Below are 26,231 nucleotides of genomic sequence, written 5' to 3'. Positions count from 1 at the left end.
AGACTTGTTCCCCCACTCTAATTTCCCCTTCTACCGCACTATTCTCCCTCGCTTCCGCCGCGGCCCGGTCACGCGACGCGTTTCGTCTCTGTCGTGCATACTCCGGTACTGGCAGAGAGAGAGGGTAACTTTTTCCCCTCGATTCGTATTCCCTTCCCTCATCTGACGACACTTTTATCACACCTCGTATTAACTGCACACGGGCTCGTGTGTCAGAGGGAACTATAGACCGGCGGAGAGCAGACGAAATAAATATGCGGAGGTCATAGGTCGTTTCTGTTGTCTTCGGAGCATCAGCATTGCTAATGCCTTTACTGTTCGCAATCAACGACGTCGTCTTACGCCGCGACGTCCAACCGGACGAAAAATCAAACGTGACATTGTCCACTTTCCTCGGTTCCACGGATCGGTGACCGTTTCTGACCCGGTTTTTAATGTGACTTTCTAATCAGATGGGACCCCGACATTTAATTACGGTACTATTCTCACAATTGGAAGAGCTAGACGTCTCGACAATGTCTGATTGTCGGGTGTGCCGAGTTCATTGAATATGCCGTCACCGCCATTAATAACATTTTTTAAATTAGAATGGTTTGAGATTTCTTTTTGGAAGTTGGAGAGATTAGTTTCCGAGACAATGGACACAAACAGTTTGGAACAAATTGCAATAGGATTATAAAAGTTGCTTTTTCCAACTTATATTTTTAAAAAATGCATTTTGTTCATCAGTTTTGCAGAATGAAGAAATTTCATGAACAACGGCTCGTTATTGCATTATTAATTAGAGAATACAGAATACGAATAGTTATACAAATTTGAAAAGACTATGGAGAATAAAGTAGCATGTTATATAAAAAAAATAGAGATAAATTTATGCGATGTAAATACTAATTAATTTGTCATGTGTCCATCAGGACTTAATCTCAAATGCAGAATACACATTATGAATCTATTATCGTTAATTTTTTATTCCTGTTTGTATAATCTTAATTTATCATTTAAGTATACAATAGTTCAATTATTCTGTAATCTTAAATCTATTCTCCTGAATCTTAAATCACTCGCTCATCTATACTCCTTCGGAATAATCTCCAACATGTACAAGGCGAATTAGTAAACAATCGTAAAAGTGATGTTCTCTTTTATTTAGAAAGAATTATATTGTATTTTTCGCAACTTCTCACAATGAGCTGCGCATAAATATCCGACAGTACATTTAGCCGTCGAAACCCTCGACCAATATACTACTAACCTCTTTTGTTTTATTCACTCCATGGAGAATGTTTTCACGAGGAGATTTCTTAAAATACACACTTATCGTAGGCAGCGCGAGCTCCTACGAATCGCTTTGATAAATTCAAGACTTCTGTCACTGACTTTAAATATTGATCGTCGAAGTTTACACGAATGAATTTATAGCATTACCTTGAAATGAATTTTTATTCTCATTTCTCCTCAAATCAATCTCTGGTTCATACATAAAAGAATAATAATATTCAAAGTGCACATCAGCGAATTTATTAATGAATTTTGTAGCATTTCACCTTGAATTGAATTTTTACAACTTCTTTTCTAATCGATTTCTGATGTGCACGTAAAAAAATAATTAAATCCAATGATTAAATCGGTGAATTTATCAATGAATCAATGAATGAATCATCAATGAATGTGTAGCATTTTATCTTGAAATGAATTTTTATTTCAATTTCCCTTCTAACCAATTCTTCTTATAAATATGAAAAATAATTGCATTTGAAGTATATATTAATCAATATACCGATTGCCTTGAAATTAATTATTATTTTAACTTTTCGTTAAAAATAATAATATTCGTATTTTAAACCCCGAAAAATTATAATAATTCACATATGAATTCTTCACTGCTCACATTAGCATACAACAGAGTTAACAAGGTAGAAATTAATTAAAACGGAACAAGCCTTTCATTACGGAAATACGTCACACGTGCTACGGAAGTTCTACGTTACACGTGCAACATTACGGAACTTGAAAGAGTGTCTTGTCGCAGCTGTATTGTCTAGCAACGTGTTTGATTATTGCGCGGTGAATTTTGATGAGTATCGATGTGACCCGATTTTTAATCGAAAATGTACGATGACCATACAAGGATAATTGTATGCACAACTTTATCAGCTGATTTCCTCTGCCATAACGATCTTGTAACTCGAGGCACCATGATACTACTTGTATACTTTTTGACCATTCAATGTAGCATGTGCATACATCAAGAGGACTCCAATGAACGCAATAAATGTGTATTCCATGTCTACGCGACTGGGACTAGTACGATTGTACCACTTACGAGTTAACCCTCCATCTGTCAAATGGATCCATTGAACTTAATCATTCATCGAGAATGTTATTAATTATCTTGAAATATGACTCTTTCGCGTTTCGCACAGTAGAAAAGAACTCTGTCGACTGTAATGACTATGAGCAACGCAAATACGTCTTTGACTAGGAAAAATAGTTTCTAAAAAATCATTTACGATAACACAACAATTTTCTTGACATTTCCCATTTGATGGATTATGCGCGAATAATTATCTCGGATTTTAAAATCCAAAAAGTCATTAACTCCTAACCGTACGATATTTTTTCGGGCTACAATAATTAGAACTTCCTTGTTTTTAACAATTTTATAAAAGAATTCTTTTACCAATCCTTAGGAATTTTTCTCGGAAGAGAACTATTAAACATTTTACATTAAGATTTTACACACACGTTTATGGTTATTTCAGGTATATGAATACTTTTTTTCAGTAAAAATAATCAAAATTACATGAGGTATATATTCTTTTATAGTGTATTTAAAAAAAAATGTGTTTATTGTTGCCATGATTCCAGTCTTTCTAATGAACGAAAACAAACAACGAAGTTATTTATTAATCGGTATGGATGTAGTTATGCTCCGAGCCAAGAGCAATTAAAAATCGTCATTTACAAAATGGCGGTATTTTAAAGTCAAGAATGAAAATTGAAAATGAATAACCAGAATACGTGTGTCTTATGCCATTGTACGCTTTGAAATAAAATATTGATTAATATTAATAAAAATTATTAGCAGCGACGAGTCCATTATCATTCCAGAAACACTGTTTTGAATTTACAGTAAATTTCATTTTCGAGCTTAAACAAACGATAACTCCAAAAGTAAATCGCGTCTTCGGTTCATGTCCAATTTCATTTAATTTGTGTGTCAAAAAGGTTAAAGAAAAATTGCTGGAAATTGTATGAAAAGAAAGCTGTTCATCCTTAGGTCATAAACTTTACATGCTTCGTGTACATATGTTCTCTGTTCTTTGAGCAGTTTTTCTTTCTTTCTTTCACTTTGTCATATCCCCGCTCGATCTTCTTTGAACTTTTCAGCTTTCCTACGGTCAGGGCTCTGAAAAGCGCGACAGTTCTATGTTCTCTGGCAGAGGTGCGTGACCCTTGTGAAAGTTCACATGCATGACACATGCGTCACAGGATCAGAGAGAGATCCACGAACCAGCCGAGATCAGTGGAGCAACAAACTCGCCTAATCGCTTCCATATTTCTGTGTAACTCGAGGTGTTGGCGCAACGTTCTGTTTCCTGGAGCGGTGTAATTGATAAACAGAGCTGCGGTTTTGCGGGAAATCTTTAATCGAAGGCTTGTAATTAATATTGTAAGGTGATTTCGAGAATGAGAATCGTAGACATTAGCTAGAAACAAGAATATGATATTCTTCGTATACGTTTCTGCTTTACAATTCCATCAACCAACGTTTTCTCCAAACTGTATTTTCTGTTATAATACAGCGTATTAGGATGTTACAACAATTTATAACATTATTTGTTACAATAACTTAACTATTTCTAATACTATCCATTTTTTCGATTATTAACTGCACTATTTTCTTAATTGCTTTTGAAATTACATTAAATATAAAGTTATTAAGTCACTTTATGTTTATGACTTGTGTGTCTACTTACAAATTAATGAATTCTGAAAAATTCAATGGACTATTGCACGAAGCATACGTTATCTTACAACCCGTACTGACTCTTACGAGTTAAATGATACATAATTATAGTTACGTGACAATACGTCTTCATAGAATTATTATGAAAGTAGATTTGTAATCTTGTACACATAACATTTTTCTCACCTCAATCGCTTTTCCACATAAAATTCTCGTCGCATAAGCGCATTTTTATTATTAACGTGAATTATATAACGGATAGTCAAGTATTAGTTACACAAGATAACCATAAATGACATATTTACTTACTCTCTAAAGTTATGCAACCACAATTTTTAAGAAGTCTCATACCGGCACACGTACATTAATATATAAATGTTTGAAGAATACACGAATTATGTAATTCGAAATTTTAAATGAAATATGTACATTCAATTGCAAAAGAAAATCGTAATCATTCCTTAGAAAGAAATAAACGATTGATCGCTGATTTAATTGCTATCGTAACACGAATATTCCAACTATGAGTTTCCAGGAAAAGGAAAGATCATAATCATTATTAACAATTAATATACGTTGCTAATCGCCTCGTTAATTGCCGCTACATATTTTTTAATTTAAGTTATATTGCGTTTTAAATACACATCATAAAGAAGATGCTAACAATACGGGCGAGTACCTGTATGACATTAAGAAAGCAGATAAAACTCACGTTATTCTATCTTTAGTACACGGTACGTTATCACGCAACGATGAGTGCGATGATAAAACCCAGCGTAAAATATCGCATGAAGTTCGCAGACATTTCAAGAAAATTTTTCTGTTCCTCCGGTTGCGAGAACTACGATCGATGTCACAATTCTGTGGATAACTCTCTATTTATCTAGCATACTAACGTTTCTCTTCGTGTAACAGAATATTTCAACACAAAGAATACACAGCTGATATACAACAACTGAACGAAGCATCAGAAAAAAACTATTGGGTCTAATGATAAATAATATATTACTTTTTTCAAGCTAAATACCAATCTTTATTACTCCAGAATATTGTTGATTAGTATTGCAGACTTTTATGCAAAATAATAATTGCCTTAGTTTCGAGCCACAAGAGCTACAGAGACATTTATTTATTTCCTTAATTAATTGTAGTAATCTGGACATAATGCAACAGTATTTTCCAATTTTTTAAAATATTTTTAATGTTTTGTATTTGATCTTTCGTTTTAATGCATAAAATCTGCAGTCCATTGATTAGATACGATTCAACAATCCTTTTTTATGTATTTTTCTCTTATTATTTATTTTCTGTACAAACACGAATGTGTGTTTGCGATTGCGTCCAAAATTATCTGTTTAACCTCTGAACCGTTATTAACCCATTTCAAAATAGTAGCTAATCAGATTGCGATGAAAAATGTAAACTGCTAATTAATTCCTTAAATTTCGTTATTCTTTTAGTAATGTAAAATATGTATAAATAATTTACGGTACATATTTGCAGGCAGAACCGACTTTTCTTCATTCTATCGTCAATTATGGAACACCTTCATGATTAGACTGCGGATTTTACGCGTTTATGGCAAAAATAAGAGAAATACAAACCAGCAAATATGTACATCAGAAGAATTTAAGAATATTGTTACGCTATTTTCGACCGATTAAAACCATTAGAAGAAGAAATACATTTTTACTTAGCTCGTATTTACTTAGATTCGGCCCAATGCTGTCATCAAATGTGACCTTGTTAATCTTCAATACTGTCGCCACGAAGTTTGCATAAACGACAATTACATTAACCGCCCCGTCTAATATAAATGTTGTACAACCAACCACTGTCGCCGGTGACAAACGACCATGTTGACTTCAAAAGCGCCTCGTGACACTGACTTTTCGCCACCCAAGCTATCTTTAGTTGGTCATCGAGCCGCCGCCAGCTGCCGAAAACGAAATAGACGACAGCATCCCTTACTTGCGAAGCAAAGTATAGCTTTCGTTAGGTCACACGGGAATTTCGGTGACCTGAAAATTTCGAGATTTTTCAAGCTCCGCTAAGGGACTTTATTTTTCGTATCAGATTGTTTTTATTTTCATTCAATCATTATGATATTAACACTACAACTACCAAGTATCAAACGCGACTGATATACTAAGGTAAGAACAGCGTATTCGAACGTAAAATTATCATTATTGAAGAATAACTCCTCCGAAGGTCATTTCAATGTCAGCACATTATGCACGGTTAAATTTGTTCTTCCACGGACACCAGTCAAAATACGTCATCCCATTTAACACTAGCTTTCCGGAGCGCTAACAAAAACTAGTTTACTTTGTCTATATGAAAATAATAAAAGTACATTTATTAATCGACATTTTATTAAACGATTTCTCATGAAAACATTTTCACAATTGTGCCACGAAAAATCAAAAACAAATCGTTTTCACTCTTCCAGTCAAACGTGTACGTTAAAACTACTCAGTGTTAAAAATTTGAAATTGAAAAAATTTCAGCGCTAAAAATTCACCAGAGCAGCGAGGAACGCGGACAGAGGATGGTGGGTACGAAAAGCACGGTTTTATTAATCCAGCACGTTGGATCGAAGCGACTGGAATTGTAAAGGTGGTTCCGATGACGTTGCGTGGTCGTAAATACTGTGAAACTTGTTATCATGTCGGCTGCAGTCTATAGTTTACTAACGTCGACCGTTGCATCGTCAACAACGTTTCAGCCTTGCATATTCTGACCTCGCGGAGCAATTCACTGATGAGACCGAAGAAAAAAATTAACTACAAAGCGATCGTCGACAGAGCCGGAAATTCCAACATTTTCAAATTTTACTGATTTTTCAACGCCACACGGTATGCGACACATTAATCTACCGTGCGCTGAAAATTACTTATATACGTTGCTTCATAAAAATACTCTACTTAAGACAATAAAAAATATTCTACCTATTTAAACTTATTTAGACGTTCCATAATTTTTAGATTTGGTTATTTGACTGGCAAGGTGATAGGTTTAGCTAGCTTAGCTTCGTGTAATCCTTATTGCCGACTATAATCAAGTGTGTATGCTGTTAAGCGCAGGCCCCGTTGAAAACAAAATTAATGGAACGTCCAACAAACGTGAATACTAATTTCGCCGGGATACAAATAAATAGAACACGTTTTATGTTTAAAATTGTATAGTCGATGCTTCATATAAATTCAACAAGATCATAAACGAGCGTCCAGAGTTCAGACGAACAGTGATCGGAAACTTACAATTTTATGGTGGATCCAACGGGTGTGAAATTCACGCTGTGAATTTTAACAAGCCTCTCCTTAGCATTCGGTTTACTTTACAGTCGATTTCGATTTCAAAAACACGCTTTGCCAATAGCATATATTATTGCGGCGCACCGGGCTCGTAACACTAGATTTACGGGACCCAACAAAATGACGAGTTCTAATATATTTAAATTACGATTATCAAGAGTGTAAAGATGCATCCATGAGGAGTTATTCAACAAATTCATTTCTTTGAGTATACAATTATTAAAAACTGGCTTAATTTAATGTAATATAAAGTAATGTGTGATAAAGTAATGTAAAATAATAGATCCATAGATTTTAACGTGTTAAAATTTCTCAACTTTAAACATACATAACTTTCGAACCAGTGAATTCCTCGTCTTAAAACTTCGATTTTTCGCATTTTCTCATCGAGATGTACAGGATTATATAATAGAAAGTTAAAAATTTCTGAGTTGCCAGGATGAAGTTTAACCTCAATAATTATGAAATATAAAAACCGATCATTTGACCGTGCTGTGTTTATTGTTAAGAAATACGTAAGCATGACACGAAAGAAAGACGACAAACTTGTGCTTCATAAAGAAAGAAAAACACAGATCAAACCGTATTCTTCTACACCGGTAAGTGTTTCATATCAATTGCAAGCCAACTCGTGAATTGGGTGTACGGATTTCTATCAATCAACATTTATGCTACGTCAGTTGCTTTCGATCGGGATTCAATCAATTAATTAATCGAGCATCGATCCTTTTAGAGGCCTGAGAATCTCTATCACTGATACGCATTGTGCGAATTGAGAACATCATTCTCTTCGATGAATTGGTCAGCGAAAATTCGGTCGAAACTTTAATTTACGAGATAATAATGGTATTATCACAATCTTTAAAATGATATAGTAGTACATATATCTCTATATGGCAGAGGTAGACAAATAATTGCAGTCCCCGTAGAATTATACAGAGTGTCTTAGTAGACTACTGTCTTAGTATCCTGTATTAGTAGACTAATAAATTCATACTGTATGTATAGAATACCATAAGTAATTGTTGTAATTCTACGAAGAACACGATTTAATGAAAATCGTGGAAAGCATGTCTACTCAAAATGATTATTAAATCCATAAACTGTTGGGAGTTTACCACATGTATTGTAACATAAATTCATATCAAAAGAACGTTTAACATAAAATGCAATGAACGTTTAACATAAATTTCATATGTAATGAACGTTTAACATAAATTTCATATAAAATGAACGTTTAACGTAAATTACATATAAAATGAACGTTTAATTGCATTAGTAGACGAATTAAGTCATACTGGGAACTGAAGTGAAAATAGAAAAAAATGATACAGGAAAAAATCGTACGACATAATTCGTCCTAACTTCCTATAACCTTATTTTTTATGTGGATGCACCGATGCACCGGCCACGTGCAATTGCACTTTATTCTTTAATGCAACCCAATTTTTGTTGTTCAACCAAACGATCCCTTTTATTATCCGCCGTATAAAAATACTAAACCAAGGTCATCAAAATGTCAATAGTTCACGAGATATTTGACACTTCATGTCCGAAACGTATTTTATTGCAAGAACCATCCAAACTCTCAATATGAATCGTAGGTACCGATGCCGTGTTTGATATAATCGACATAAAGCGAAGTATTAAATGCATGTATGCATGATCGTTGGAATTTTACCACATTAATTGCAACATAAATTCAGCGATTTATTTCTTCGATTTCAGATTACGTCGAATAAAAAATTACCGTATGTGCAATTATCGTTTGCAAAACTGAATCAGCTTAACACGAACATTCAATTAAAATAAAACTTGCACCAATCTCGTGGCGCAGCTATGCATTATGCAACGAAACGACAGTCGGAAACAATATGTCAATATGGTCCTCGACGGAGAACAAATCTCACATCATCGCTTTCTCACTTAAGAAAATTAAGTGTTTTGAGATGTTTGTCCTTGAGGTGGGATATTCGCGCACTCTCAATGAAGCAATTTAGAACCGAAATAACTCACTATGGAGCGAAAGGTTAGGTGACATTCAGAATGGCCGATAAGCAGCATACGACATAGTACACTAAATTCTTTGAAACGGACTCGTACAATTCAATGAAAAATATTTTCGGACTGGATAATAAACAAACCTATTAGTAACGATTTAATAATTTCGGAATATGTATAGGGTAAGGGACCCAATTACTGTGCCTATATTAATTATACTTAGTTTTAAAGCATAATGAATATTAAAAAAGATATATATACATATTAAGTGATTCTAATGAAAAAATTTAATATATCTTTTTTAATATTCATTATGCTTTAAAAATAAGTATAATTAATATAGGCACAGTAAGTGGGTCCCTTACCCTAGTAACAAACGTTAACATATACTCAAAAAATACGTTATGCCCTAACCACATTAATTAGTATATTTGCTTTAATTGTTTGCATTTAAGACATCAGTAATTAATGCAATTAATTTGTGACTTGGCGAGTTACTCGGTTAATGAGGAAGAAGAAGATTGTTAGAAGTTCAGTCAGTTCATGAATAATACAAAACGGTTACAATGGAAGCGTGAACGTGAATTTTCTCTTGCTAAGGATGGAATTAATAATGGTGTAATCACAAACGATAGCATCAGACGTGTGGCAAGTAAGATTGCTATTAAAACTTCTACCCTTTTTTTACTCAATCTTCATTTTCACTTTCAAGGTTTCAAACAATACTTTTATGAAGCATTTGATTGAAATGTGAAACATATATTTGTACTGAGATTTGTTAATGAAAAATATAAATATTTATATCACTGGTACATTATTCACAACCTATTAAAATTACTAAAAGAAAAGTAAATTTTTATGTAACTCACTCTTCTTGTAATTGCGATAGACAATTTTTATTTTGCACGAAAATCCATAGTTTAATAACGATAATTCGACTTCAATTGAGCACGTTCCAAATAGGTCTGTATGCTTTAAAAAAAAATTTACGCTGTGTCAATATATTTTATACATTATCAATTCGAAGAAAGATAATGTGATATCTTATTTGCGATGGGTTATTCTGCAGAAGTGCGGAGAAGTCGTTAGGGTATGTGAACACTGGACTGCATCATGTGTCGTCTATTTTTACGTCGTAAATGCCGTATCTTTATGCTTTTACTGCATTCACAGATCATCGAAAAAAAGTAAAATGGAAGATATCCAAGGATTCTCTTTCACATTTGTTTTATTCATAAAATAAAACACCAATTAGATTGTCGAAAAATAACTTTAAGAGCTTCGCCTTGCATCTCGAGACTACTGTATGATTAGTACATACATTAGTACATACATCATTTCATACAGTACAAACAAATTGTGCAAAGAGTTGAATATTCATCACAAAATTAGGCAACATTTTATGTCACAAATTATCGTTCATATAAAAATAAGAATCCCTATGGTTTAAAAGACCAAATTACAACTAGCATAGCAAGAAAATACTTCTCTTAGTGATCACCCCATACTGTAAACAAACACTATTTTCCACAGTTACTATAAAAATTATAATTTCTTAATCGATCATCACAATTTTTTCAAGTCTGCATAGAAAGTGAATAAATTGGTAAGAATTTGAAAAATGTATAACTAGACTGGTATTTTACGTATTTATAACAAAAATGAATAGATCAAATACAAAACTGAAATGTTAGAAGAATTTCAAGAATATTGTTGTACTATTTCCAACCTATTACGATAATTAAAAAATGAAATGTCTAGAAACTTAAATTAATGCAAACAATTAATGATTAAATGAGAAAATACATTTTCGTTTAACGTCGGTTTCTCACAATTGACTTGGCCAATTTTTATTCAACGTAAAGATCCGCAGTCTAAGCACGAGGGACGACGTCGCTCGACAATAAGGTGGCGATTATTTCGAAATTATTTATGTCAGAGAAGCCGGAGACGGAGAACATGTTCCCAGAGCGTGACTAATCGTGATATACGTGGCAATCCGATCACGCTTAACACGTGTCGATACTTCGAAAATATTACGATGACTGACCGAGACAGAAATGATTTCCTGTTAAACGGGAACGATGGAGCCGATACGTTCCGCCATCGGCGTCTTCGCCGTTCAAAAAAGGCAATGGTAAAACCGACATACGTGTCCTGACACGCACCGGTGGACAACTCGCATATGTTGTTCCACGTACCAAGTTCAGGTAAGAATAGTCGACTATAGTGCTCGGACTATGGCAGGAGAGGGGAGGGGCAGTAATGAATGAAGTAGTTGTAGGAGTAACGGAGGTGTGTCACTCCGACGTTACTGTAACAGTTTTCCTCGATACTTTCGCGAGGCCGTAAAAACTTAACTATTAAGGTCACTAGGGAATCTAAACGTATGAATTCTATTTTAGATTGTTTAATTTTGTAAACTGATTTTCCAATTAATAGTAGAATAAAAGTTTAATTCTCAACGCTTCTGTTATGTGAAAACAAAATATTCAAAGAAATCCACTTAGTGTCAGATATACAACTGTTTTTATGTTTGGGGGGAGCGGGGCTGGCATGATCCCGGTATGCCCGTTGCGTTTCTGAAAAACATTATAACAATACTACTTTACACTTTATTAATAATACTGAAAGAAATATTTAACTTGTGTTTTTTGTGAAATTTTTATTTAACTTGCGTTTCGTTAACATTGATTTAGAACATTTTTATTTCACATAAGGATCTGCAGTCTATAGACGAGTCAATGGTCTCCACCAACCCATAAAAAAGTTGGATTTGTAATTGTTTAAATTATTGTTTAATGGTCTAAAAAAAAATATCTTGGCATTTTTATAAAGCCACATTACTATTACTTTTAGTGTTCAAAAATGTATTTCTTGTTTTATTAATTTACTATTAACAATAAATGAAATCTAACAATTTATGTGTATTAACAAATTTAGAATGAGATTCAAGTTTAACGTATGAGATTTAAGTTTAATAAGGAACGCTATTGTTATTAATGAAACTGGAGTTACTTAGTGAGTGATTCGAGACGAAACATAGAAAAACAATTCTCCTAAAAGAATTCTTAATGAACTGAATAATATCAAAGGTTAAAGCTACTTCCGTTGCGTGTAGTACGATCAAGTTCCAGTGGACATACTACGACAATTCTAAACTGTCGATTTTTTTGGGAGCTCAGCGACACTAACTTTTGGAGACAAATAAAATAATATCCACGACAAAATTTATATCAATAAAGATTTATTCTAATAACACGGATCTTGAATCATTTTTCTTTTAATTTCACTCTAAAATATACTAGAGTATAAACAGCAACAAATATTAGTATACATCGTTTGTATTATTAATGTTTTTGCACAAGAAAACATCTATATCGAATGAAATTCTTGAACAGTTGTTGTATATATGGAAGTTAATATGATGCGACCAATATCTATGCAAAATCAAATTAACAAGTGAATTGATAATACAAAAAGCAGAATTTCTAGCAACATCTGCAATCTGATGATTGTATTATTTTATTGAGAAATGTATGACATTATTGATTCCATGAACATGACTAGGAGTATTTGTTGCTTAATACGTATAAACTGTTCATAGTTATAGCAGAAACGTTAACTACCGATCGTCACTTCACGACGTTTTTATCAAGGTAATTTATCTTAACAGTTCAAATGGATTTCCTATACTTATCATCGGTAAGACAACAAGGTAGTGCCCATTATAAAACTTGCAACATCATACATACAGAAATTTTAAACAAGATATGTGAAATTCTAAAATACACATGTAATGCGTAATCGAGTATATACTTTCAGTTAAGTATGGTAAAAAATATTTCTATGTGCTGATTAAAATAAACATACTTTTTACTTATTACCGATGTTGCAGTTGTTTCTGTCAACGAAAAAGAAAAAAATCATTAAGTATTATTTTCTAATCCTGCTTATTAAAAACATGTGATCATATGATCATTTTTCGCATTCTATTATAAAAATTAATTTTTACACATAAAAATCGTTTTCATAACTTTACCATACGAACTTCGACTAAAGAATGCAAGCATCTAGAAGTATAAATATATAATAATAAGCATTAACTGTTGCAATAAAGTTTCTTTACCACGATATTCAATGAATGTACGTAATCAGTTATTGATTGCAGAATTCAACATTTTACATAACTTCCGGCCCTGTTAGAAGACTATGTACATTTACTGCGACATTAGCAAGTGTATGAATCATAACTTGAATAAAATTGAAATCGATTTCTCATTACTAAGTTTTAAATTATAGTTATTATTAAATGTATGTGTTCATTTCAGCCTCGAGTATTAACAAATAAAAATAATAAAAGGTAAATGTAGTTGATAAAATATAACAATTATGAGAAATTATGTCAATTTTGAAACCATACTTTCGTAGCATAATGTAGTGTATACTATATCATGCTTTAGTAGTTAACAAAAGCAGGCAGAAAACAAATATTGTATGTGCAGCTATACTCAACATCTTGCAAATAAATGACTGCATTGTTCCCTCAAACATGTACATTTAGTAATAAGGATAAGACATTTCTTTAAGAGACAACTGGAATCAGTCGTATTCTTATGCTAGTAACGATAAGTCCATTCAAAGATGAGCTGTTATTCGAAGATTTCGAACAGAACGGAGATTCGCACACAATAATATCTCGTACACTCATAACCGAAACAGATAAGTGCAGTACTATTTACCAAACCAAAACTAGAAGCTAAGTAAACAATCAAAGAACTATTCAGGTAGGAAATTCACACACAGAATTCGCAAACAGAAACTACATTTTCATGTAAAATGGATTCGATTTTAAATGTCAAATTATTTACACCGATTTGCCAAATGAAGCACAACGAACATATTACACTTAAACAATTTCAGTTATATCTCAGATTAAAGTTATCTCTGCTATAAAATTCAAATGTGCAAACTATTTTATATTCCTTCGGTGAAAGTTAAAATCGATGTAGGGAAATATTGTAATATTTCTTCTGTCTTGTGTGTTTTGTCGTATCATCGATTAACAATTACGAGAAACCCGAATTAATTTAGAAAAATATTTTCATAATTCTTCTTTCTCGTGGTTTTACTCAAGCTGTACTAGTGATTAACAATGCTGAAAATTTAGAATAAAAGAAAAATACCATATTTCTTCTTTCTTCTATGTTTTATTGTACAATCAATTAGCAATGATGAAAATTCAAAATAAATTTAGAAAAATGGCGTAACATTCCTGTTTCTTTAAACATTTTATTTAAATATCATCTCAACAAGAACGCTAACTTTGTAGAAACAGTAACGAACGTATGTCCGTAATATTGTAATAATTACAGGGGAACTTGGAGTAAAAGGCAGCTGCATAATGTGAAGTTTATCGGCATTTATCGCAGATCAAAACAAAGTCGACCTGCACCCTATAGCTCGACCCTGACTGTCTCGAGGTTGCGCTGCTCGATTTCTAACATTTCGTTCTAATTTTAGAAAAACACGACTGTTTCTAATACCGGAAAAACGGTTTCACCGAAGTCGTGTGACACAAGACAGATATCGTCGTTTCTACCTGCTCGAAATTCAGGTAGAAACACCCATCGATTTGCATTTGAAAGAAAACACGGTCGGACAGAAAACAAAACACTGTGTTAGAAAAATGTATTCCTAATAATCAGATACACCGATCAGTATTAAAATCGTGTTCGACCGATATCTTCCAATGAAAACTGCTTCTAACTTCTGAATATCTTGCGACCATATCGTCGTAAACTCAATATTTTCTGTTATCTTTTAATACAAACATTAGCGCAGTTATATGGTGACTCGCGAGTTTGTACGCGATTGTGCTCATGCGACCGCATTACATGAAGAGTTTTATTTATGGAGAAGTTGAAAATACTGTTTTGTATAATTTTTCAGTGAGCGAATGTGTCTGACATTGTAGAGTAAATATTAATATACTGAAATGTTGACGACGCCAATGTACATTTATTAACAGTACACTGATTAAGAAAAATATATTCGATTCTAAGAAGGAAATTTATATTCTTCGTATTCCTATATTTTCACTAATGGCTAAATATTGATAACAGAGAAATAGAATTTTATTTCAGTTTATCACCAATAAATAAATTTAAAATATTTTGTTTAAAATCTTCATCACGAGTCTGACTCGATAGTATGGGACAGAGAGTTGATACTTCCAGCGGTTTATGGGTGATTTATTAAACGACATAGAATACTTCACTGACTTTTTCAGACTTTTATGAGCTCCAAATCCATAAACGTTCGCGGTTTACTGATTTGTTTCACGGCTCGATCTTCGCTCGAATATCGTTGCGAATCGCTCAAAGGAAAGCAGAAGGTTCATCAATTTTTCTCTTAACCCTTAGGCGCCACTAAAACTTACTATATCATTATTCAAAATATTGTTCACATGATTAAACTTGTCGGTATTTAATACATTATTTCATATGCATAAAATGGAAAAGAAAGCTACATAGACTGGAAATATTGTAGGTCGGAAGAAATGTTTTTCACTTAAAATAGCTCCGAGTGCAAACGGTTAATCATGTGGATCTATGTCCCCGTGAAAAATCACGAAACTGAACAGACGCAAGGAGGATCTCTTTTCGACGACGCCAGAAGCAAACTACTCATCGAAAGAATATTAATACAGTAATCATTAGACTGCATCTGTTCTGCATCTGTTGCAAGAAACATGAGCTACTTGGGAATTTCCTTCAATCTTCAATGACACTAGTAAATCGAAAACAATATATCTCTTAAACTCTTTCAATCTGTTTGCGGTTTCAAATTGCAGCCATTTTTCTCACGAACGCGTAAAGTCCGCGGCAATCGTTAATACAGTAACGATCCAACGTCATGGACAGAATTCATGCATTCACGACAAAAATGAGAGGGACACTTTGACTGTGCCGATGCCACCAGTGTCGAACCTGCTCAGAAAAGGAACAGTTGCAACCAAGATAACTTCTGCGAAGATATCCACAGCCTAATGGCACGCTGTAACAACAACGTTCATCCAACAACCGATATTTCTTCGAAGAAGCCTGATACAGTTCCCTCCGAATCCCGGACGAATGGCAACGTAAAAACTCAATGGTCGATTCCACGATCCTCTCACCTGTCCGCGACAGGTAGCAGTGATCAGCTGGTGTGAAAATAACAGTGTCGAAACCCTTACCTCCTGGTTCGGTGGCCGAGTGTATACCGTGTATCCCGGGTCACAAGAAAAGTATCCTGGAATCGTCCTGTTCACCAGCACTTGGGTAAACAACCGAACAAGCTTTCGCGAGGCGCGGGGGAGGGGGGAGGGGCAGGAAGCAAGAACAGTTTCGCAAACTCGTCGACGCGCGAAAGAGCAGAGGGTGCGCGAGCGCGGCGCGACGAGTCGTGCAAATTTCAGCGGCAGCGACTCGTGCGAATTTCGGCGACACTGGACGATTGTTCGATCGGTCGTGACAGAGGAGGTCGGTCAGGGCCGACGTGGCTGACGCGCGCGAGATGAGAAGGTCTCTCTCTCTCTCTCTCTCTCTCTCTCTCTCTCTCTCTCTCTTTCTCTCTCGTTCTCTTTCCCCGGTAAGATCGAACCCGACGAAAGATACAATCTATCTTAGCCTGAGGCCGAGTTAGGACTGTGGACTCTGACAGGCCGCGAGTGAGAGAACGTAGTCAGCGGGCAAGCCTACCAACTCTCCGCTCCGCTCGGCCCCACCATGATTTTTCGCGATGCACACTTGGTAGCGATAGGTGTGCGCGATCTGTCTCGCGAGCGGGGAACCGGTAAAATCGTTCCAGGGAACATCGGCCTACCAGGTTCTGTTCTTTCAGGAGGGAAGGAGGGAGGGAGGGGGGAGGGGGCACCGCACCATAAGGACCGTCAAAATCATCCGGTTTCTGAATTTGTTTTCGCGGGTGATTAGCAAGTTAGTTCACCGCCGCGGTGGTTTACTGATTGGCACTGAACTTTCCAACGATACCGCACAGTGAGACCACACATCTCTGCTACACTGAGCGAAATTCGTCTAGATTCACCGTAAGAAAATCAGGATTTTGGGGCTAAAGGTTCAAAATTTTAACTGGAAGCATATAATAATAACTGAGGATTATAAATATATTTATATACTATAAGATTTGTAGATATGTATTTATCTAAACATTTATGCACAAATTTTTACAAGGTGAAACCAAATTTTTGTGCGAAATTCGTTTAGACGCAATGCTCTTCTTTCTCAAATATTGAGAGAAATTATATGGGTAAGTGTTCGATTTAAAGAGTGATCATAAAGGTATTGTTGTCCCGTATTTCTAATTCAGTCATAGTTTTTATCTGATGTAAAAGAAAAAAGTGGCGAAAGGAAAATATTTAAATGACGCTGGAAAGTCAATAATTATAACTTTAAAAAAGGGGGGGTAAGGAAATTATATGCCAACGGCCGTCAATTCGCCAGTATTGACAGTTTCAAAAAGAAGAAATTAAATGCTGCTGGGAAGAGATTTCTAATACTGTCATAAATATGTACTCTTATAAACTCAAGGACAAATCGAATTTTCGCTTTAATTCGAAGTGTTGGCGGCCATACTAAATATTAAATTTGTAATATCTATATATTTTCAATTTTAAATTGTTTTCTTTACTCGTACGTTTAAACGAATTTTCACGAAAAATATGGTTTTGTGTCTAAACATTTTTGCATAAATATTTAAGTAAATATATATGTACGAATCAACGAAAATCATTGTTATAAGGTTCATTGACTAAAATTGCTTTATCTAAGAGGTGTATACAATGGTCCAAATCCGCCTTGATTTTCCGAATTTCATTAAACTTCTTTGAGAAATTATTCTCACAAGGTTACACCATGAAAAGGTGAAATTATAATTGCATATTGATTCATGCAAAAAGATATCGATTTTTTCGACCAATTATACTTGGCTTCTCATTTAATACCTCGGCCACTAATCACGGTGGATAATTAAACGCTTGACGTTTGGGCACGAATCACTAGTCTAACATCCTCGGGACTTCAATCGTTTTCACCGAAAACAATTCTCATAAATTTTGTTCAAATTTCTATATTCTAAAGATTACGTTTTGAGAACATTTGCAAAGTTTAATTTTTGAAGGTGAAAACATAACTGATTGAATAGATACATGTTTATCCAGGCGGTAATTTTTTTGTATTTTTTAGTGCTTTTTGTATTTATTCTAGACGAGACGGTGCCCAAGACCGTGCAGATTAAAGTCAGATTAAAAGTAAAAATATCTAATTGTAAAGTTGACAAGATCAAAAAATTGATCGGGATGTTACATCAGATAACACACTTGGATAATGAACATTCCATGTAATCTTGAAGAATCTTTTAATGCACAAACAGATTTCAGATGAACATAAAATATAAATTACAATTCAGATTATTGAATTGAGAAGAATATTAGATTAGCAGAATAAGAATTGCAAGAAATAATTAAACGTTTTGTCAATGTATGCAAAAATAAATGTTATATAATTAATTACAATTCACCGAGGGATCAATAAAAAAGAGAATGACAGAGTTACCAGAAATAAATTTTTTAGCAAGTCTTTCTAGCTGGCTTCGAGATATTTCAAGAGTGATTCAACCTATCGACTTTAAAAATTGCACACGTTTAAAGTTGATGCCCACCTATCATACTAAAAACAAGGAAAAATTGATCACAGCACTAAACATTTTTTTGCCTAACCGACTTCGACAAATAATCATTTTAAACTTGAAAGACTATTTATGATGTACATATGTCAGTATAAGAAACACTATGTAGTACAAATATTAAAAATTACTTTGGTAAACTTTAATTTTCAACCTAAATTCGTCGAATTTAATTTTTAATAGTTGAATAGAGATAACATCTACTTATTTAAACTTTGTACACAAAAGAAAAGAAGAATCAAATTTTTCATAAACATCTGTAGTGTTTAAAAAATCGAGCATAAATTTTTATCCTAAAAACGTATACGTTTAATAGTTCAATTTTTAATAATTGAGTCAAGATAACACTTATTTATCTAAGTTTCTTATACAAAAGAAACACTAGACCAAGCTTGCTTAAACGTCGGTAACGATAGTAATTTCACCGAGTTTAATTATTTTTATACATATCATGCCAGTAATACATAATGCATCAGGTAATTAGTAACAAATAATTGATCACCAAACGAGTGTAAAAATTGAAGAACATAAATTTATCCTGGAACGAGTGATGCTTGCGATAACGTGTAGTTGGATGGCCGTAAAGAAATAGCATGACCACAAGTCGTTGAACACTAACCGGAAATCTGAAGAACGAGAGACCGGAAACTCGGTACTGGATCTATAATACAGAACGATTACTGTAAAATAAAAATTGTGTAATTACGTATCATTTCATGACAGATATCATATAATTTTTCAATATTAGCCTGTAATTTAGTGTCCATGTATTGTGATTACTTTTTTTAGTCTGTGAAGCATTTACATCGTTTAACTAATATTTCTAAATATTGTCGCTATTTTAACTAGTATGAAAAACCTCCAACTAATTTTCATTTGAATCAACATACGAAAATAGTCATACGTAATATAACTAATTGTTTGCAGGTGGAACATATATTGACAGAGTTTATTAATCAATTGGTCTTCTACACATCTTTATTTAACCGATTGTATTACTCATGCATGCATAACACGTTATACTCGAATGTTCTTAAAACATTAAATAATTTATGAATAATAATTAATTTCAATTGCTAGACGTACAAGTAAACTGTAACACTATACTGAAAATTAATTTTGATATTAAAAAGTATGATTGAGCATATTGATTATTTCCGAAATTAGATTACCATTGGCCTGACACAATCGTCTAGAAATTACTATAAGATTAGATTCGAGATTACTATAATACTGAAAATGTCACGTATGTCGCTTCTTTTTGTATCCTAATTAAGTAACCGACAAAATACTGTCGCTCGCATTTTTATTTTCCCAGCAAAAAGAAACGTGATCATGCGAATCGGACGGCGTGAAATTGATTAATAATAAACTTACACTCTACAATAAACACACCACTAATCATAAAGCGTTAGCACGTGGTTGCGACTAATCATTCGCAATAATTCCGTCCAATAGATTACCTAGGACTCCGCGTTTAATCATCCACTTAGCGACCCACGCTATTCTCGAGATCGATGTTGCATAAGCTGAAATCAGAATGATAATACTTGCAATCCTTCGAATATTTCATTTACATACTAACCTACAATCCATTTCTGCACTTTAACCTAATTTGAGAAAGCAATTTTACAAAAACTGTAATTTTTTAGAAAAATATATTTACTTTTGCCCACATAATCGATAAGTAAACAAAGATTCTCTTTTAAACTTTGCAGATCTGTTACAATTATTTAGACAATTATTTTTTGATTTCTTGAGGTTGAAAATGTCACTTTAAGATTACTTTGCAAAGTTTAATTAAAGTAGCAAATCATTATATAATTATATCAAGAAATCTCAAGCTTTAAAATAAGTCCAGGTATATCGTTGAAGTGTTTTTTTAAAGGAATTATCATAATTCAAGTATTGAAAATTTCTCGAGAATGAGTTTAGTGTTCAAATACATTTTGAAAAATTTGAGTGAAAAATTTGAGAAGATATTATACTTCTTCTTGTATAATGGAATAATGCATAAACTAAATACTTGCTTGCTCATAGTGGTTATTTCATTTTATAATATAATTTAGAGTTTACAATTTTAGTAGATGAATTTTGAAGCCACCATATTTATATTTACGTCTCTATTTACCATTTCGATGAAGATGGATATTAAATATAGATATAATATTAAATGTAATATAATTGAATTGTTGCATTTTTAAAGGAGATACATTTTGGAGGTCCACTTCAGGATCAAAGGAACAAATAATAAAACAGAAAATAAAATATTAATATAATTCATACAATTATTTTCAATTGCTTTTACATTTACCTGTTAGAAAATAATAAACTCTAAATTGCATTGTAAAATGCAACGATCACTTTCAGAATCGATTTGGAGGGATAGACGCAAGCCCGAGGAGGCATAATACATAATTTTAAGATGACTCGGTACAGTTTTATTCGCAGTCGCCCGAACTGGTGGCGTTTAATTATCAATTATCATTTATTCGCGTCTTCGTTACCCATGGACACAGCGAGGAGAATTCTCCGAGGTGGCTGCGAGAGTCGATGACTTATTGTTAGTCATATCGACCGACACATGTCGTATATTTTCTGACCCAGAAAGAGATTCTTGCGAACGGAGAAGGAGAGCCGAGGGACAAGTAGCGAATCGAGCAGAGCTAAACGACTAAAGCGTCCGTTGCCTTGCTGTAAGTGCGCGGCCATAGCGAATCTACGATTAGGGCTATACTGCAAGTCAAATATCGTTACGTGGCCAGGAATAGTGATCGACTCCTTTCTAAGCAGCTCTCACTTTGAATTGTTAAGGTTGGATCCGCAACGGTACCGAAACCGCGCACGATGGTCCACGACCATTGTTGGGTAAATGTTATTCAGAGTAACGGATAAATTCAATTATTCATTGTGAATGAATAACAAATGTACTTAGACGTTATATAAAATTTTCGAACAAAAGAATGATTTCTATTCCGTAAGTGTTATACATTTCTATACATAAACAAAAAGAAATAAAACCGATTAACTCATCTCATACATTTTTGTTTGTATCGTTTGCAACGCAACTTTTGTACCCAACTGGTGCTTTTATTAATTTCTCAAACACGTTTTATCTCATTATAATTCGTCTAATAAAAATTTAATTGCACGTTCGCGATTTTAATCGAGAACGAGTGTAAAAACGATCATGATTATTTTAAGAAAATCTGTTCGAGTTCACAGTGAGATAGGCTTTTTATGTCTCTTTGTGAAAAGACGAGGTCAAGCGAAAAACTCCATCCTTTGTATAATTATGAGCGGCATTCTTCGTAGCCTAAAAAAATGAGGCTGCAATAGTATTTAACAATGCACCGTAAAATGTATAATTTATGAGTAAATAAGATGGTATAAAGATGAGGTTGACCCTAACTGTATTTACATCTCTAATGATGCGTGCTAAAGATTGTAAACATCCAGTGATTTGCATTGGGAGAAATACTGCACCGTAGAAGCATGATTACAGGAACAATATCATGCGAATGGTCTTTGCTCGTGATTACCACTAAGTGTTGACTAAAATCTATACACTTTTAATACACTTCGTTTTTTGAATTTTCTCGTCAAAATCTACAAGATTACATGAAAACAAGTAAAAAATTTTTGGTCCCAGAAAGTGGAGTTCAGCCTAATTATTACACATAATATCTGATGTGTATACTAAAAATTAATGGGATCTTTATTTTACTGTTGCCGAAAAGAATTATTTTCTTGTACAGGCTTGTATAAAATAATGTTATAAAATAATATATAAAAATTGATATGTGCGTACAGATCCTAGATTTAGTCGCCAGTAACTTGTAACAATTAATGGAATTTTTATTCCACTGTGACCAAAAGAAATGTTTTATGCATAAAATATGATGATGACTAACACATTAAAACAACATGAGTTACAATATGATAGTAATGGTTTACACAATATATTTTTATCATATAAATAGTTTATGATATGTACAAAATTTGTACGTTAAATTTTTATTCTACTCATACCAGAAGAAATGTTTCTCTTCTTCTGATTTTTGTAAAATAATATATATGAAAATAGGAATTTACATGAAGATGATTTAATTGCTATTAACGTACTGCAGCTTGCTTCAATATTTTCGATTACCCGAAACACATGTTGGCTTTACGAATCGCCGACTGTCGCGTCGACCTTTTATTATTTCGTAATCGGTGTGGCGAAACGATGATACCGATAAACCGTATCAATGCTGTGAGAAGAGGCAGTGTGGAGCAAATAAAGGCGAGCAACATATACATGTCGCGTGTTGCTGCTTTAGGTAACGCGCGTGAGTACGCGTGTGGACGCGATTAAGGCCAACGTTAAATGTTCACCGTCCTTATACGTACGGTTTCTTTTATACGAAACCGAAGTTCAAACTGGAACGCATGCCCACTGCCTGTGGGACTTGTAATCGCAGAATTCTCATTAGTTACGGATCACCGATGGTAAATCTGCGTTTCCCGAGTCAACACTAACATACACGCCTATATCGTTTTCCATTGCAACCTTGGTATGCGTGGCAAGCGGCGGCACAGGTGTTGCCGTGATATAACATCGTTTCCTTCGGCGGTCAGGCCTACGTTTGACTTACGAAATGGTTAATTAAGTTCTAATATGAAGAAATCAGTCGCCATCACCGAGCGTGTACACCGATGCCCATTATTCATTGTTAGTATATTAGTCATCGGCCGGACCCATAACTTCGCGCACATTTTCGCTGGGAAATCGAATGCGTCGTATCGGGTGTATTGATCCGTGACTTTCGCAATTACTCAATTATAACTAGACCGCGGATCTTTATACGCGATCAAAATTCTTCACATTAATTGCACGACGTAGGAACCAAATAGAAATTTATTTCTTCCTTCGACGGTTTTATTAGGTCGTAATAAATGCACTGATATTAAATTTTCTTAATCACTCCTTGAAATTACATTCGCCTATTCTTGCTATACGTGTATAAAATTCGCAATCTAATTATTATAACTTTTATGTTCACACTTTTTACTGGGTTCGTCGATCACCTACACGTTGATGATAAGAAATGAAGGCGAGCTTATAAATTAATTTGTAACCTAATATTTTCGATAAAAATGAACCTTACTCGATCGTTCTGTTTAGCAATCTATCAACAGCTTTCGTGTAATCTCGTTGGATTATGTCGAAAAATGAGTGAGTGTACCAGTAAGTGAGTGACCGTTATCAAGCAAATACTAATAAAAGTAGAACTTAATTAATAATGTTTAGCAACTGTCTGCATGTAGATCGAGCCTGAAGTTTCTTTCTACAATGTAATTATATGTCAGAATGGCGAGGTTATAATTAATATAAAATTTTTGTGACACATGTTTCTAGTGCAGAGTGATTTCTCACTTTCACACTAAAATGTGGTGTGTGCGTGTGCTGTATATTTTTATTGTAACATTGATAACTTACTGAATATTGTGAATAAAGGCATTGTTTTCCTATTTTCCTGTTATTTTAATCACTTGCTAGTTATTCTGTATTCACTTACTACTCTAATTACAATGTCAGCATTTTATGAACTTCAAATTGGCAGTAGAAGTAAAATGGCAATTGTATCTAAGAAAAGAAGTAGCAAGCTACGTTATTCAATTAATTATACCGAAAGGCAACAACTTGCAAATAATTGTAGCATGATCTAACTCGTAACTGGTCACTTACTGGTACATTCACCCTACGTGTAGTATGAGAGTAAAAATGGGTCAACATACTGACAAGGGTACTATAAAAACAGGTACGAGAGTGTCATAACAATTTTTGTTTTTTGCTACATGTGAATAGAAATGTCGTTCTGTTATTCCGTTGCTACATTTCTCATTCCTTCTTTGAAATACATTGAATAGAAAGGATTAATTAAATCTTTTAATTATTACTAAAGAATTCTAATTTCGGCCTTACGGCCGAACCATTTTATCAACCATTTTTAGCTTAACCATCTGCCTCGTGATTTATTTTGCAGCTACAGTAATTAGACCTCTTCATCGTTCATAATTTCCCATAAGAAAGAAGTAAGCCTATATGTTCTTTAATGGCTCCATATTAAGAACAGAAAAATAAAATTTCATTTCAGATTAGAAGGATTTAATGTCATGCATATATTTCATAGATTGCGCCGAAAATTTTCCTACCATGAGTTTGAAAAAAGAAACTGTGCCAAACATTGACGATCGTTCCACCAATGACCAACAACTGTGCAGAAAATAAGTGCATACAATTTCAGATGAACCGATTCGTTAGTCCTCAAGACATTTCTCGGTGTTTCAAAGACGACTGCCTCGCACATACATTCCCAGAAAATGCATTGTCTTATGAACCCGAATTGATACAACCATTCGTACCAATAAACAAATGGCGGTGTCCTTGCATAAGACAATTGAAACCAAGAAACAGAAAATTTCATAGCATCCCGCTTGATACGTGTCAAGCACTAAAGGAACGGAAATCACCATTTACGCATCGCAGTGCAACAAGGAAATCGTTGTGTGCACACCTTTACCGAGTGTCTTAGAGAGAGGAGCCACTTAGGTAGAGCCGCAGTAACTCTATAACATAAGCGTGCCAGTTGGTGGCAAATTTGCGGATGCGTGCAATTGGCATTGCATATGCCCTGGCCGTATACCTATACGTTGGCAATGGCAAACCAGCTGTCCAATCGGCAGCTATGAAGCAGTTAACTTAATATAGGTGCACTCGGAATGTGTGCCATCGACGACCTCGAGGGCTTCCCTAGGTCAGTGCTAATTCCCCAGAACCGGCCGCTTCTTCCGAATTTCCGGTTGACCTTGAAGACACGCACCGCATCGATCGACGCGTCGTCGATTATCCTGCCGATACCGAGCAGCAGTTTTGCTCCTGAACGCGGCTACTGCAAAAGGAAACTATCCTTGGATCCGTGAATCGATTTCTGAACGATGAAGGTCAGCTTCGAGTACCCTTTCAATCGATCCTTCTCAATGATGAAATGCGAAGATACCAGGCTCCGCCATTATTTAGGTAGGTTTCAAGCAGATGATGCGACATAAAACCATGAAATAAAAAAAATTGTTTTCTGTCGAAACTCGATCGATTCAAACGACCGTTGTTGCTATTTTCTTTTGAAATTTTGAAAAAATTGGACGACTGA

At 34.2% G+C, this 26,231-nt stretch overlaps 1 protein-coding gene and 1 long non-coding RNA gene across 3 annotated transcripts in view; both read right to left on the bottom strand.

The window, feature by feature from the left end:
- The window catches only part of Wdp (Leucine rich repeat protein windpipe), a 44,414-nt gene extending 27,404 nt beyond the window's left edge, over positions 1-17,010 (bottom strand). The window contains exon 1 of one of the 2 annotated variants that reach the window (XM_076805930.1): positions 16,529-17,010. The gene's annotated coding sequence lies outside the window, so the exon portion shown is untranslated. The remainder of the gene's footprint in view (positions 1-16,528) is intronic. The other variant, XM_076805929.1, reaches the window with a different exon arrangement.
- LOC143365617 (uncharacterized) overlaps positions 1-26,231 on the bottom strand; it is a 152,258-nt gene that overhangs the window by 27,404 nt on the left and 98,623 nt on the right. The gene's annotated exons all lie outside the window — the stretch shown is intronic.

The sequence above is a fragment of the Halictus rubicundus genome, chromosome 2 (assembly GCF_050948215.1).
Source record: "Halictus rubicundus isolate RS-2024b chromosome 2, iyHalRubi1_principal, whole genome shotgun sequence".
NCBI classification, from domain to species: domain Eukaryota; kingdom Metazoa; phylum Arthropoda; class Insecta; order Hymenoptera; family Halictidae; genus Halictus; species Halictus rubicundus.
This window is presented reverse-complemented; position numbering and strand designations above follow the sequence as displayed.